The sequence below is a fragment of the Leptonychotes weddellii genome, chromosome 12 (genome assembly GCF_054177405.1).
Source record: "Leptonychotes weddellii isolate Sample4059 chromosome 12, ASM5417740v2, whole genome shotgun sequence".
Classification (NCBI taxonomy): domain Eukaryota; kingdom Metazoa; phylum Chordata; class Mammalia; order Carnivora; family Phocidae; genus Leptonychotes; species Leptonychotes weddellii.
This window is the reverse complement of record NC_138380.1, coordinates 5,975,589-5,992,161: the sequence shown is the minus strand read 5'-3', so window position 1 is coordinate 5,992,161 and position 16,573 is coordinate 5,975,589.

The window sequence follows — 16,573 nt, the reverse complement described above, 5'->3', positions numbered from 1 at the left end:
CCCAAGAGACCCGTGCTTTCTCCCACCGGCATCCGCCACGTCGCCTTTGCTGCTTTAGGTCCTTGCCAGGCAATTTGGGCTTTTCATGTATTTATTTATTTATTTGGACAGCTGTAACTCACGTCTGTCTTGGTTTGAAATGGAATAAATTCTTCCAACAATAGGAAAATAGTTCGGTAAATCCCAGTAGACAGCTACTTAGAACTTTCTGTAATGTGTTTATTATTTATAACAAATATTTCTAAGTGGAATGAACACAATACCATATTTATAATTATTTTGATGAAGAACTTGGTGTGGGAAGACGTTTGTGGTATTTTAAGAGGAGAAGTCTGTCCAGAATGATCTCAGCTTTGTGTAAAAGAAAAAACACACGCGCGAGTCTGGAAGCATACAGAGCAACACAAAGTAGCTTCTTTTTTCTTTAACAGTGAGACCGCGGGCCGTTTTTTTATACATTTTCTAACATTTTTTTTTTCAATTCCTGTTTTTATTTTGTAGTAATAAGAACAGAATTTTTAAACAAAAAGGAGACAAAAATTAAATAAATAATTGGAAAAACTCCTTAAGAGGCAAACCCAGGCTAGCGGATGGAAGGAGCCTTTGAATGGGGCCCCCATGTGGTCACAAAGGTGCATTTCAAACTTTCAGAATTTCCTCTAAGTGGGACTCTTTCCTAAAGAGGAACCCGTGCCCCACGTCGTCTAGACTTCTATTGGGCTTTGGGGTCTAGCACGCAGGGGTCTTCACATGCTCTTTGTTTTCTCTCCATCAGCCTGGCCTGAAGCTACAGAATGGGGGTCATCCAGGATGCCTTCTTCTCTATGTGTAAAAGTAGAATCTCCCCAGGACGGGGGGGGGGCGGCACTTTACTCTGGAGTGGGCTCCCTGAGCCTAATTTTCTTTTTCTTACTGATGCTAGCCCCGCTGTTTTCGCGTGCCCCCAGCTCTTGAAGGTTGCCCCTCAAATGTGGGGCCGGGCTGGGGGAAGGATAGGGGATTGCCAGGCTGCAGCCCATGGGACCCTTTTGCCTTTTGGAATAAGTCCCTGAAAGGATATAGTAGACCCATTCACTGTAGGGGAATGTTCCTAAACCTGCCCATGGTCCTTTTCCTATTTTTTTTTTATTCTAGCTTTGTTTCCACAGAATTCCTTCCCCTCCCAAATAACACATTCCCTCTGCCAGGGTGGACCCACGTTTTATGGGCTTGAAATAGTTGCATTTTGTAGGACTTAGAGAATATTATTAAGAAAAAAAACTTCCCAGAATTGCAAATGTAGAGGTAGGCACAGAGCTGGTGCAGGACAGGTGATCTAAATCTTAAGATTTATTAGCTTCCTGGTGAGGTTCTTGATTAAAAAACAAAACGAGACAAGAAACAGCCATGGGAACATACCGAAGCCTGTCTAAGTTGGGACGTGTGCCCTGGGGGTATTGCAGGAGGAAGTGGGAGTCAGAGGAATTATGAAAGTTCTGCCATTGGCTGGTGCAGATCTCCGTATGTCCAATGAGAAGATTGGATGGGGCTATTCCGTGACTTTCCTGGGCCTGGCCTTCCATTCACCACTGATTGGCTTTGACCCAACTGAAGACCGCCGTGTCTGTTCCCACTGCGGCCTCTGTGCTGGGCTCTGCGTCATAGCTTGCTTATAGTCTCACGATACCACACGTTGGTCAGTTCCTGGATTACCTTGGAGAAGGGGGCTTCCTCCTTTTCAAGGAAACAGAGGTGTTACCTCCACAGTGATACGGCCCCTCAGGGTCCCAGGGCTTCTGTGAGGCCTCACGGAGGGTGTGAGCAGTGTGGGGCAGGGCCAGCCTGTGTCTCGGGTATGAGTTCTTCCCAGGAGAGAGGAGCTGATTGGGTTGGTTCCTACCTCCAACAAAGGGTGCCCCTTCTGAGCAGAGTGGAGAGTCACACCCACACCTCTCCAAGGTGCTTGGACCCATTCATCTTTGTACTTTGCAAGGCTGGCAAACTGCCTAGCATGCAACGCCGTGTGCACGTGTGTGTGTGATGCGCTTTCTTCTGCTAGGCAGAAGAAAGTGTGGGTGTGCACGTGTGTGTGTTATGTGCATATATACTTTTCTCTGTGTTTTCCAAACAGGGCAGACCTTGTAAAGTAGATAAAATTTGAACCGGATCTTGAAGGATGGGCAGCATTTTCATAAGCAGAGAGCATTTCAGGCCAGAGGGTGGTAGTAGAAATGTTAGCTAGGGGAACAGCCGAGAAAAAAATGGGGGCAGGAAGGTACAAAGCATGTTTAGAAGAAACACGGTCATGGTCCCGTTTGGCTAGGACTTTAAACCACAGGGGAAAATAGGCTGAGCCATATTTTGATAAGCTTTACAAACTTTATTCAGGCCGAGGAGCTGGATTCAGGAATGAGGTTGAGCGTGAATGAGCTAGTTGTGATGCCGATAGGGAGACTGACCTGAAGGTGAAGTGTGGGGAGGGTTGAGGGGGATGAGATTAGCCGGGAGGATCCTGAAGAGTCCAAGCGTGAGGTGAGAAAACCTCTGGCCAAATGTAGCAGGAGCGGGAACAGGGAGGAAGGAACAACCGAGAGAGAGCTGTAAATGATACACAATAAGGAAGTGGAGTTGATGTGAGCAAGAATTCCAGCGAGCGCTGAGCTGCTGCGTCTGAAGTGGGGGGGTGGCGTACCTCCAACAGAAACAAAGTGAGTACAAACAGGAGCTAGTTTTCTGGAATGTGACTTAAAAATCCAACTTTCGACATGTGCCATTTCTGGGTAGAAATTGCCTATCTGAGTGGATTCTCAGACCAGCTCCATCTGTGGGAAATCTTGTGAAGGGTATGAATTTCTGGATCCCGTCCCAGATCTACAGAAGCAAAATCTCTGGGGCTAAGTCCTGAGTGTTGTGGCGGAAACTTTTTTAAAAAGATCTATTTTTAACAAGCTTATAGTAGGGGGTGGGTGCAAGGGTGGAGCTGGAGCTCTGATGCACAGCCAAGTTTGGGAAAGAATGACTGGCCCAAACTTCCACCTAAGACAAGAATCCATTGCAAAGTCTCCCTAGCTGGCTCTCCAGCCTCTGTTTGCAAAAAGAGTAAAGACGACCCCTCCCCCCATTAGATTAAACTTTATTTATTTATTTGAGAGAGAGAGAGCATGAGCAAGCATGGGTGGAGGGGGGGAAGGGCAGAGGGAGAGGCAGAGAATCTCAAGCAGACTCTGCACCAAGCGTGGAACTTGACACAGGGCTTGATCTCACGACCCTGAGATCAGGACCTGAGCCAAAACCAAGAGTCAGCCGCTCAACCGACTGAGCCCTCCAGGGGCCCCATTTTTTTAAACTTTATTATTATTATTTTTTTACCTCTCCCCCTGCCCTTAGATTAAAGCAAGACCTGTACCTCTCCCTCCATTTCCAACTGACTGGTGTGGTCTGTCCGTATATGCATCAGAAGCAGGCGTGAGGATTTCCATGCCCATGCCTTTCCTCAGATTCTTTCCTCTCCTTTTATCCACATGAAGCCCCCTAATCTGTCCCAGACCAGCTCATGCCCTAATTCTCCCACAAAGCCTTTCTATTCCAATCAAGTCTGCAGTGAACTCTGCCTTGGCCAAGCTCATAACTTAATATTGGTACCATTCATTTGACACTTCGAGAAAAATGATAACACAAGGTAACGGTGTCCTAACTAGCCTCATAGATTATAAGCTTCTTGACAGCAGGGGCTATTTCTTCTTTCTTGTCTCCTCTACCGTGCTCGCTAGGGTAGATTTACAGAGCATGCAGTAATCCCATAGTATTAATCTTGACTGATTGTTTTCTGTGGTGTGATGAGTGAGGGTCTCATGAACTCATCACTCTCTGCTGGTCCGTTCCCATGGCCACTCCCATCACCTCCACCCTCCCAGAAAAATCCACGGTGGGTGGTCATGGATTATCTACAGCTCACCCTGCAGGAGTTGGGGGACGGGTGAACATGAGATCCTCTGTAAACCCAGGGGACTGGAGAGGCCTGAAGCGTGTGGTTCAGATGGTTCAAACGTAGGGGCTGCTGAGCCAGGAGCCCCGCTGGGCTTGCTATGCTGGGGCAGGTATAGCGGTGGGCAGGGACCTCCAGTTTTCTAGCTGCTCCCTTAGGCCTAAGATTTTCTCTTGGGACCAGGCACACAGCCCAGAATCTCAGTGCTAGGCCTTTCAAAAAGGTTGTGGTAGTCATTACTGCAGGCCACCAAATATTTCCAGTTGGCTCCTCTGAGGGACGTGGCTGGATTGTGTTTCCTGGCCTCTTCTGGTTGGGTCTGGTCAATGAGTTGTCGTTTCTGGGCTGAGCATTTAATTATAAGTTGGGGCCTTCCAGAGATTGCTTTCCCACCACGATGGTGCTCAGCAGTATTTGAGAAGGTGGCTGTTCTTTTTTTTTTTTTTTTTAAGATTTTATTTATTTATTCATGAGAGACAGAGAGAGAGAGAAGCAGAGGGAGAAGCAGGCTCCCAAGGAGCAGGGAGCCCGATGCGGGACTCGATCCCAGGACTCTGGGACCATGACCTGAGCCGAAGGCAGACGCTTAACCGTCTGAGCCACCCAGGCGCCCAGGAAGGTGGCTGTTCTATTAGCCTGCATTCTGGAGAGAGGAGACACTGCATAGGACCCTCAGCCAATCCTGATAAGCATGTAACAGGAGCATAAAAAACAAACAAACAAAAAAACCCTTTGCTGTAATAAGTCCCACAATTTGGGGGTCGATCGCTACCGCAGCTTAACCTCGCCCATCCTGACTGATACCAGGACCCGGTGGAGGTTGGCCAGGCATGAGGGCAGGTGTCCTCGGCTGCAGGGGGTGTCTGTTCAAGCCTGACTCCCCCCTGGCTCTGGAGCTCCTCCACTGGGCCGAGCCGGGGCCTTTCCTAGAACAGCTCAGGGAAAGCTGCACGGAGGTGGGGGGGGGGGAGTTGTTTTCGGCTCTGAGGAGCTTCTCTGCCCCTGCTCTGTTGCCAGGAGGGTCTGGCAGCCTCCGGGACCTGGTGGCTGTGGACCAGCATCTCAGCAGCATTCCACACTGCATCTCTCCAAGACAGAACAGAGTGAGGGCGTGTCCCGTGGGTCTGGACGCTGCCCGAGTGGCCTCAGCAAGCCAGGAGTTGTCATACACGAACGATCCACATCAATCTTGTAGTGCCTTTGTAACACTTCCATGCTTGTTTGAATTTTAAAAGATTGTTTGGGCTTATTGGCTAGTGAAAAAATATGATGATTCAATGCTTCAGGGTTCTTCAAGCACCTCTCTCTTGCTCCCACACCCCTCGTCACTCGGGGCCTCCCTTTGGGGTGGTGGGGAGGTCCATGCCTCAGTCAGAGAAAGCTAGCTCTGGGGTCTCAGGTGCTGCTGAGTTTCCACTCTTTTTTTTCTTTAGATTTATTTATTTATTTGAGAGCGAGCAAGCAGGGGAAGGGACAGAGGGAGAGAATATCCAAGCAGACTCCTGCTGAGTGTGGAGCCCAATGTGGGGCTCAGTCTCACGAGCCATAAGATCAGGACCTGAGCCGAATCCAAGAGTTGAATGCCTAACCCACTGAGCCACCCAGACGCCCTTGAGTTTCCATTCTCAGCCAACCTGGAGGTCAGCTCGAAGGTAGTTTAAGAGAGCTGGGGTAAGGTGGGCATGTAGCAAATGTGTAGAGGAAGATTTAGTGCCCTGGCATCCGTGATTGCCCTTCATACTTTCTAGAACCTTCTGTAGCCTCGGTTATTCTAATATGCTGATGGCAGAACTTGTCTACGCCGAGGGTGCCAGTGACTGATGACAGCTTAGAGAGTGACCCATTCCAGGGCCCCGGCATCTCCCATGGGGACAGAGCTCTGAGCCTCGGGAATGAAGACTTGAACCCTAGGGCATTCCAGGCTTCCTCAACAGAGGGAAAGGCTCTGGGCCTGGACTCTCTGGGGCAGAAGTGAGGTCACCTAGAGCTGGTAAAGATGAGGAGTATAGCAAAAGAATGTAGGTGGGCCTCACTTTAAGCAAACTCCACATGTGGAAAAATCCAGACTTATATGAAACAAGCATCAGAGTTTGTTTTTAGATTTATTTTAAACATTTAATAACTGAAGTTATTGAATTTCCCCATAACTAAGTTCCCCACAGCTTTTGAAAATAGGAAAATTAGATTTCTCACCATGTACATTAAAGAACACTTACTGTGCAGAACATGACCCACCCCGGCAAAGACATTATTAATTATAATAGAAACAAGCTTATTACTAGATTCTGACTCGTTTTTACGAGAGATTTTGAAGTTTTATAAGGCTAACCCTTGAGTCATCAATTTTGGGTGACCTCGTAATGAATACAATACTGCCTTACGGTTTTCGAGGGTTGTGAGGGGGAACCTGTCACATCAAAGGCTAATCAGCTGAAATTAGGAATATTTTATAGGGACACCAAGTTATTTCTAGCTTGGCTAGGGACAAAATCCACTCAGTAGAAATTAGTCAACAAGTCCATACTGAGTTACTAGCAGGTTCTCAGCCTGGTACTGGGCAGGAAGAGTATATAATCAAGGTGACCATCTTTTCTAAACAAAACCTCCAGGGTTTTTAGTATCACAGAGGATTTTTATGTCACTTATTGGTGCTAAGAGATAGTCTGGGAAATGTAATTTGGACCCTAGCTCAAGAAAAATCTGGGACAATTTAATAGATTCCAGTGGATAAAAGGGAATATCTGAAATTAAAACTGTCCAAGGGGGACACCTGGGTGGCTCAGTCGGTTAAGCCTCTGTCTTCGGCTCAGGTCATGATCCCAGGGTCCTGGGATCGAGTCCCACGTCAGGCTCCCTGCTCCATGGGGAGCCTGCTTCTCCCTCTCCCTCTGCCTGCCGCTCTGCCTACTTGTGCTCTCTCTCTCTCTGTCAAATAAATAAATAAAATCTTAAAAAAAAAACAAACCCAAAACTGTCCAAGGAAAACAAGCATGCAAATAAACAACGGCTCAGGGCTCAGCACAGTGATGACAGATGCATAACTGCCTAAAAGGAGCTCCCTGTTCAGTGAAAAGAGGATGAATATGGAGACAAACCCAGTAGAGGGAAGGAGTGCTACGTTTTGCCTGGGGCGGGTGCAGGAAAGGCTTCTTGATTCCAGGAATAAATCGGGGTTGATTTAATATTGATCAATATAATTCACCACATTAATAGAATAAAGGAGGAGAATCACACAACTTGAACCCAACAGTGAAGGGTCAGCAGGAGTTTGCTAGGCAGACAAGGTTAAGGAAGGAACATTCCAGACAGGAAGCAGAAGGTCTGAAGCATGGGGTGAGGTGGAAAAATAAACAACACACTTCTAAATAACTCATAGAAATTAGAAAATACTTTGAAATGAATGATAATGTAACTAGAACATATGCAAAGTTTTCATGTTACAGCTCAAATCACATTTAGATAGAAATTTAAATCCTTAAATTCACATATTAGAAAAAGAAGAAAGGCTGAGAAATCAATAATCTAAATTACCATTTCAAGAAATTAGAAAAAGAACAGGGGCGCCTGGGTGGCTCAGTCGGTTAAGCGACTGCCTTCGGCTCAGGTCATGATCCTGGAGTCCCGGGATCGAGTCCCACATCGGGCTCCCTGCTCGGCGGGGAGCCTGCTTCTCCCTCTGACCCTCTCCCCTCTCATGAGCTCTCTCTCTCTCTCATTCTGTCTCAAATAATAATAAAAAAAAACTTTAAAAAAAGAAAAAGAACAGTAAATGAACCCCCCAAATGTAGAAGGAATGAAATCATAAAGAACAGAAAACAAGTGTTCATAGATAGGATCAGCAAAGCCAAAATTTGTCAGTGAATAAACTAACAAAATCGATAAGCCATTAGCAAGGGTGATTAAGAGAAAATACATATGGATAATATGAAGGCTGACAAATGAGGGGTCCCTGGCTGGCTCAGTCAATAGATCTCAGAGTCAGGCTCAAGGAGCACGTTGGGGGTGGAGCCTACTTAAAAAAAAAAAAAAAGGAATGACAAATGAGAGAAACCCACTGAGCCACCCAGGCGTCCCCCTTGGACAGTTTTAATTTCAGATATTTCCTTTTATCCACAGGAATCTGTTAAATTGTCCCAGATTTTTCTTGAGCTAGGGTCCAAATTACATTTCCCAGACTATCTCTTACCACCAGTAAGTGACGTAAAAATCCTCTGTGGAACTAAAAACCCTGGAGGTTTTGTTCAGCTGACTAGCCTTCAGGTCCCAGAGACACCAAAGAGATATAAGAGGAATATTATGAACAACTCGATACCGAGGCATCTGAAAAATTAGATGTAATTTTCAAGGAAAGGTCGAATTCCCTGAAAAACATAATTTATTAAAATTGACCAAGAAGAAATAGAAAATTGAATATTTTCACATCTATTAAATAGACTCGTGAACTAGAAACCTTCCCAGAAGGAAAGCTTGAGGCTCAGATGGCTTCACTGGCGAATTCTCCCAAACGTAAGGAAGAACTAATACTAAACACATATACAGCTTCCAGAGAATTAGAAAAATTTGGGTTACTTCCGACATGTTTTATGAGGCCAATGTAACATTGGTATTTAAACCTGACGAGGTAAGAATGGACTAGTATAGGAAAATCTTTCTTATGAACTAGATGCATCTGAGAATATCTTAATGGAGAAAACATCGTGACCAATCAGATTTATTCCAGGAATAAATCAGGATTGATTTAACACTGATCAATATAATTCATCACATTAATAGAATAAAGGAGGAGAATCACACAATCATTTTCATAGATGCAGAAACAGCATTTGAAAAACTCAGCATCTCTTCATGATTTAGAAACACTTAGCATACTATTCATGGAGACTGTAGGTTCTTCTGGCCACTGTAACAGATAACCTCAGACTTGGGGGCTTAAAACAACCCACAATTTATTATTTTATGCTTCTGTAGGCTGGAAGTACAAAATCAGTTTCACTTCGCTGACATGAAGGTGTTAGCAGGGCCCCCGGAGGGAGAATCCATTCCTTGCCCCTTCTAGCTTCTGGTGGCTGCCCAGCATTCCTCGGTTTGTGGCCGCATCCCTCCAGTCCTGGCCTCCATGTCATATTGCCTTCTCCTCTTTTGTCCGCGCAAATCTTCTTCCGCCTCTCTCTCATAAGTACACTTGCGATTGCGTTTAGGGCCACCCAGATTGTCCAGGATAATCTCCCAGTTCAATATCCTTAACTTAATCACCTCTGCCAAGACCCTTTTTTCCATATAAGGTAACATTTACAGGTTTCAAGGATTAGGGCTTGATATCTTTGGGGCCCATTATTCAGCCCTCCGGGGAAGGCAATGTTATTAACCTGATAAAGGGGGTTAGAAGACTTTCATAGTAAGCATCACATTTATTTTTTTTAAAGATTTTATTTATTTATTTGACAGAGAGAGAGAGAGACAGCGAGAGAGGGAACACAAGCAGGGGGAGTGGGAGAGGGAGAAGCAGGCTTCCCGCGGAGCAGGGAGCCCGATGCGGGGCTCGATCCTAGGGTCCTGGGATCACGACCCGAGCCGAAGGCAGACGCTTAACGACTGAGCCACCCAGGGATCCCATAAGCATCACATTTAATGAGATACTGGAAGGTTTTCCTTTGAGACTGGGAAAGAGGAAAAGACATCCAGAGTTACCACTTCTATTCAACTATGTTTCCAAGGCCCTGGCTAGTGCAGTCAGGAGAAAAAAAAAGGAATAAAAAGCACAAATAATAAGAAAGGAAGAAATAAGATTGCCATTAATCACAGATGATAGGATTGTGTGTGCAGAAAATCCAAAAGAATATACAGATGAGGACGCGTGGGTGGCTCAGTCGGTTAAGTGTCTGCCTTCGGCTGAGGTCATGAGCCCAGGGTCCTGGGATGGAGTCCTGCATTGGGCTCCTTGCTCAGCGGGGAGCCTGCTTCTCCCTCTGCCTACCACTCCCCCTGCTTGTGCTCGCTCTCTCTCTCTCTGACAAATAAATAAATAAAATTAAGAAAAAAGAATATTATATACAGATGAACCATTGGTATTAAGTGGATCTGCCAGGTTGCTAGATACAAGATGACAATACAAAAATCAATTCTATTTCTACATGACAGAAATTTAAAAGGTAGAAAAACTGTGAACAGTTCTATTTCCAATAACATACAAAAAACCGACTACTGAGGAATAAAAATAATCAAAGATGTACAATATCTCTCTACAGAAACCTATAAACCATCCCTGAGAAAAATTAAAGACCTAAAAAGTAGTGGGATATACTAAGTTAGTAGAATGAAGGGCTAATATAGCAACAATAACAGTTCTCCTCCCATCTTTATAGATTTGAATAATCTCAACCAAAATCATATAATTTTTTTGTGTGGGTATTGACACGCTGATTCCAAAAATTTTATGGGCATGCAAAAGGCCAGGAACAGCAATACACTCATGAAGGGGGACGAAGTTGGGTGAATTGCACCACCAGATAATACTGTATAAAGTAATCAGATGGGGTGGTAATGATGGGCGAGTAAGTATGTAGACCAATGGAGCAAAAGAGAAAGTCCGGAAACAGATCTACACATATATGGGGATGCGATTTATGACAAACTTGGTGCACAGAGTAGTGAGGGAGAGAATGGTTTTTCCAGTGTGCGAGGCTGGGTTAGTTGGATAAAACATGTGGATAAAGGTCTAGACTCTCACCCCACACACCAAAATCAATTCCTGGTAGACCGTAGCTCTGAATGTAAAAAATAAAACAATATGTTTCTGGAAGAAACCTTTAAAGAATATCTTTGTGATTTGGTGAAAATGTAACGATTTACTAATGAGAATGCTGAAAGCACTAAACATAAAGGGGAATCCTGATAAATCAGACCATTGTAGTTAAGGATTCAGTTCATCAAAGGACAGCTTTAAGAGAGCGGAAGGTCAAAGAGAAGATATTTGCAATGCATATAATTAACAAAGGACTTATATCCAAATATAAAAGTAATGCCTACCAATCAGTGAGAAAAAAGACAGACAACCCCAGAGAAAAATGGGAGCGGAGCAGGCATTTCACAGAAGACATTGTCCAAATGGCCAATAAATTGGTACATACAACCACCCTGGAAAATTGTATGTCATTAACTATGAAACAGAATGGTTGCACACCTATGATCCAGCAATTGTGCTCCTAACAGAAGTGCATATATGAGTTTATCAAAGACGGGCACAAGAATTTTCATAGCTGCTTATTCATAATAGCCCCAACCTGGCAACAACCTAAATCTTCAACTGTAGCTTAGATAAATAATGAGTATTCATGTAGCAGAATGCTATACAGCTATGGAAGGAAACAAACCCTTCTTACATACAATAGTGTGGCTGGATATGGCAAACAATAAAGGGAGACAGATATGTAAAATCCAAAAATGGGGTCAGAAGTTAGAATAGTGGTTACTTTGGAGAGAGGATGTTAACAACTGGGAGGAGGCACAGGCATGGGGTTTGGGTTGCTGGTAATGTTTCTTCTTTTTGTTTATAAAGGAAATTGTAAACATAATCTAACTTTTTATTTCAAAAATATCAAATCTATAGAAAAGTTATAAAAATGGTACAATGAAAATTTTTATACTCTACTGGGGTCACAAGTTGCTAACATTTTGCTACATTTGCGCTCTCTCTCTCTCTCTCTCTCTCTGTGTGTGTGTGTGTGTGTGTGTGTGTGTGAGGTTTTTCCTGACTCATTAGAAAGTTTGTTGAGGACATCCTGGCACTCTTCAGTATTCCAACATGGATTTTCTAAGAACAAAGGCATTCTACATAACCACAACACACGCAGGAGGCTTATCAATGATATGATTCAGTCATTTATTATGCAATCCGTATTCTATATTTCTCAGTTCTCCCAATAATGTCATTGTTAGTTGTCTTTTATTTCCAACATAGGGTCCATCCAGTCAAGGCTCGTGCATTGTATGTGGTGGTCACGTGTTTTTAGATTGCTTTATCCAGAATACTTCTCCAGTCTTCTATTTTCTTTCGTGAAATTGACAGCTTTGAAGACTTCATGCTGGGTGATTGGCAGAACCGTCCCTGCGGTCAACATACACATGACAGTATGCTGGATCTCACCAAGAGTATGTGAAGTCCATAAATAGGCCCCAAAATGTGTTAACAGTTAGGATAGTGGTTTACTTTTGGAGAGAAGGATTTGTCTGATTGTTTCCTCATTATTTGAAGTTCAATATTTTGGCAAAATGACTACATAAGTGATACTATGTCCTTTTCAGGTTTTACGTTTATGTTTATGTGTTATATATGTGTGTGTTATATATGTTTATCTTATGTCCGTGAATGACAGCAAGAGGCAATGATGTCACTTGGCTCCGCTACTGATGAGATTGAATTTGGTTATTTAGTTAAAATGATGTTTGACAGATTTTTCTTTTCTTTTTTTTTTTTTTTAAAGATTTTATTTATTTATTTGACAGAGAGAGATACAGCGAGAGAGGGAACACAAGCAGAGGGAGTGGGAGAGGGAGAAGCAGGCTTCCCACCGAGCAGGGAGCCCGATGCGGGGCTCGATCCCAGGACTCTGGGATCATGACCTGAGCCGAAGGCAGACGCTTAACGACTGAGCCACCCAGGCGCCCCTGACAGATTTTTCTATATCCTGTTCCCCAGCCATCCTCACCTTGCAAATTTAGCATCCATTAATGATTCTTACCAAAATCAATTATTACACTGATGCTTATAAAATGGTGATTTGATATTTCTATCAGTCCTTTTACATTTATTAGTTGACTTTTTTGCAAAGAACAGCTTTCCTTTCTCCACCTAAAATTAAAAAAAAAAGTATTAACATGGATTCATGGATTCTTTAATTTAATGAGCTATCACACATTCCTATCTTAATTTGTTTGGATGCTCAAATTGTCCCAAATTGAGCTGTCACCAGGTCTTTTCAAGCGAGCCCTGCATTCTGTTGACTTGTACTTACCAGTGTTGGAGTCCTCTCTCACTTTTCTGGTACGTGATGTTGCATTGTTCACCTTTTAGGTTTCCTGCCCGGACCTGGAATCATCCAATTCTCCAAGAGTTAGTTCCTGGTTCCTTTTAATGGTATTTAGTAACTACAATGCGAGCATTAGGAGTGCTCATTGCCACTGTGTCGTTGTTTCTAGCCCTTTTCAGAGGGCAGGGTCAGGAAACGTGTGTGTGCACGTGTGTGCACATCCGTGTGTATATTCACACTGCTGCTGACAATTCCAGTCCCTCTCTAGGGAGAGTTCCAGTTCCTTGCCTTCCTCCACTCCACATTAATATCCCCTGCCCCCCCATAGTTAGAGCCCTGGTTCCCCCAAGTATCAATATATTTTCTCATGTGCTCAAAAACAGATTTTGTAAGTTATACCAAAGCAACCTACCAAGTGAAGTTCCATGTCTCATTGTAGTTCAATCTCTTTTTTTTCCTTAGAATATATAGCACTGAGAATGTTTTCTTTTTTGTGGTCATGTTATCAAATGATATACCGTTAGAGTTTTGGGTTTTGTTTATATTTATTTTTAGATTTATCTCCTCATACTTATTGCAGGTTTTTATTTTTGAAATGTAAAACATTAAAATGATTCCAAAGTCAAGGCAATATGAAAATGTATACTCAGGGAAGAGCCACTCCCTGTTCCAGCCCTCCACATCTCATTTCCATCCCCTCTGCATAATGTTCTATTTCTTGATCTGGATGTAGGGTTACACAGGTGCATTTCTTTTCTTGGTAATTCATAAAGAAGAACACTTAAAATTTGTGCATTTTTGTGTTTCCTACATGAATGAAAAAGTTTGTAGCCCAGTGCGGGACTTGATGCCAGGACCCTGAGACCATGACCTGAACCAAAGGCAGAAGCTTAACCAACCGAGCCCCCCAGGCGCCCCTCACAGGTGCTGACTCCTGAGCCTGTGTGTCCCAGTCCGGAACCACCGCAACTTTCCACGACTTCCCGAGCGTCAAGGCTGCCGCTTCACTTCCGCCTCCCAGACGTCACTCAAGTTCTTCTGTCGGCCAACTCTCACTGGCACCTACACTAGGGACTGGTTCTGGGGAAGTAGTTCTAGCTATACCAAACACATGCAAAGGTGCTCGATATTACTAGTCATTAGAGAAATGCAAAGTGAAACCACAATGAGATTAAAACCACCTAATACAATGGCACACCCAACAGAATCGCTAAAACTAAAAAGACGGACCATACCAAGTGTTGGCAAGGATGGGGAACCACCGCTAGAGGGAACACAGATGTTCTTGGTCAGAATGTAAAATGTAAAATGTCACCAGATTTTGATCCAGTCATGCCACTCAGAGGTATTTATCCAAGAGAAATGAAAGTATATGTCCGAAGGTTTACCCACGAATGTTGGTAAGAAGCTTTATTTATGATGACCACATACTGGAAATAGCACAAAAGACCAGAACAGGTGAGTGGTGAGTGTTAATAGAACCCTATGGTCGACTACTACCCGGCAAGGGAAAGGAATGAACTATTGATACACACGACAACAGGGACAAATCTCAAAACAGCTATGCTGAGTTGAAAGAAGCTAGGCGAAAAAGTACATAAAGTGTAATTCCATTTTTATATCGTACTAGGAAATGCCAAGTAAGCTAGCGGAACAGAAGGCAATCAGAGCGTGCTTTGTTCCTCTTGTTCCTGCCAGGGTAGCCCCAGCGTTGGTCCTGTCTATACGGGCAGCATGGGTTCTGGTTGCCGGCTTTCTCTGGGCACTCCTGAACCAGCCTGATGGGCAGTGCTCTCCCCGGGAGACGCCCCCGGAGCTCCTGAGGCACCAGCACCCCATCCTGGGCAGTCGGAGCCCCCACTCTCCAGAGCCCCGCCTCCAGGCTTCCCCATTCTGATAACTGCAAGCTCCTCCCTTTTTTCCTCTCAGCTCCTGGGGTTAGAAGCCTGCGTCGCCCTGCCGGTCCTTCTCTTTCCTTGCACGTCCTAAGGACGGCGGAACCAATTCCCCACATTACATTGAAATGCCCAGTGTAGTTTCTGCTTTCTGACTGTACCTTCACGGGCAAATCTCTCCTGATGTGTGACTCACCTTTTCACTTTCTTTCTGGAAACTTCTTAGTACAGAGAAGGTCTTCATTTTAGCGAACTAGAATGCGTCACCCATCCTTTATTCATGGTCTTTATGTGTGTGTCTTAAGGAAGACATTCTTCTCCTACGCCAAGTTCCTTAAAGGTTTTTCTCTATTTTCTTCTGAAGTTTAAAAGATTTGTCTTCTTTATTTAAGTCTTTGCTCCACCTGGGTTTATATTGTGTACGGATGTCCAGTTGTCCTGGCACCAATGTTGGAAAGCGCATCCTTTCCCCCCTGCTCTGCCTGCCACGCCTCCTCCCCCATGTAGCAAGTTTCTCTCTATGGAACGGCTCCATTTCTGGAATCTTCATCCTGCTTTATTGGTCTTGCCTGTCTGTCCTCGTGCTAATACTACAGTGCCTTGCAGCTTTATAATAAGTTTTCATATCTGATAGGGCCAGTTTCCTTGTCTAGCTCCTTTTCATTAGGAAAACCCTAGCTGTCCCCAGCTCTTTCTCTTCCCGCATAACCTTTAGCACTAGAGTGTCAAGCACTATGAAAATCACGGTTGGGATTTTGATTGGAATTGCATTAAATCTACAGATGAATTTGGGGAGCATTAACATCTTTACCAAGTTATTGTTTTGTCCTATCCAAACACATAGCATATTTCTTCGTTCACTTAGGTCTCCTTTAATGCTTTTCAAGGAAACTTTAAAATAGTCTAAACAAAGGTTTTGGGGGCACCTGGGTGGCGCAGTCGGTTGGGCATCTGCCTTTGGCTCTGGTCATGGTCTCGGGGTCCTGGTCTGCTTCTTTCTGTCCCTTTCCCTTGCTACTGCGCTCACGCTCTCTCTCTCGGATGAATACATAAAATACTTTTTAAAAAAGGATTTTTTTACAGCTTATATTTATTCCTAGGGATCCTGCATTTTTGTTACAATTTTAAATGACATCTTTTCAGATATTTTATTTCTAATTCTTCATTACTGATGTATAGAAGTAGATTTGATTTTGATAACTTTATGTTTTATCTTGAAGTTTATTAAACTTGATAATTCAAATCATTTGTAGGTTATTTTCTATCAAGATAATCCTAGTATCCATGAATAATGGGTGTTTTGTTTCTTCCATTCCATTCCCCTCCCCTTTTTTTGCCCTAATACACCGTCTCTGGTTTTAGGTACAATCCTTGCCTTGTTTCCAGCTCTAGAGAGAAGGTCTCCAACATTGCCCCACTGAGTATCATGATTTGTGGAGGTGGGTTTTTCTTGTTGTTGTTGTTGATGCCCTCCTAATGGGTTTTCTTTGTTTGTTTGTTTGTTTGTTTTTAACAAGAGGAATTTTAGTTTGGGGATTTCTCAGATTCCTTCCCTGCCTTTTCCCTTCTCAGTAAGAGAGGAGAATATTGCTAAGAGAGCCAGGAGACCAGCAAGGGAGAGCTGAAGGGCATCGCGTGGCCATGAACCGGCTCATCTCTGGCAACAGAGAGGAGCGCCCCATTTCGGG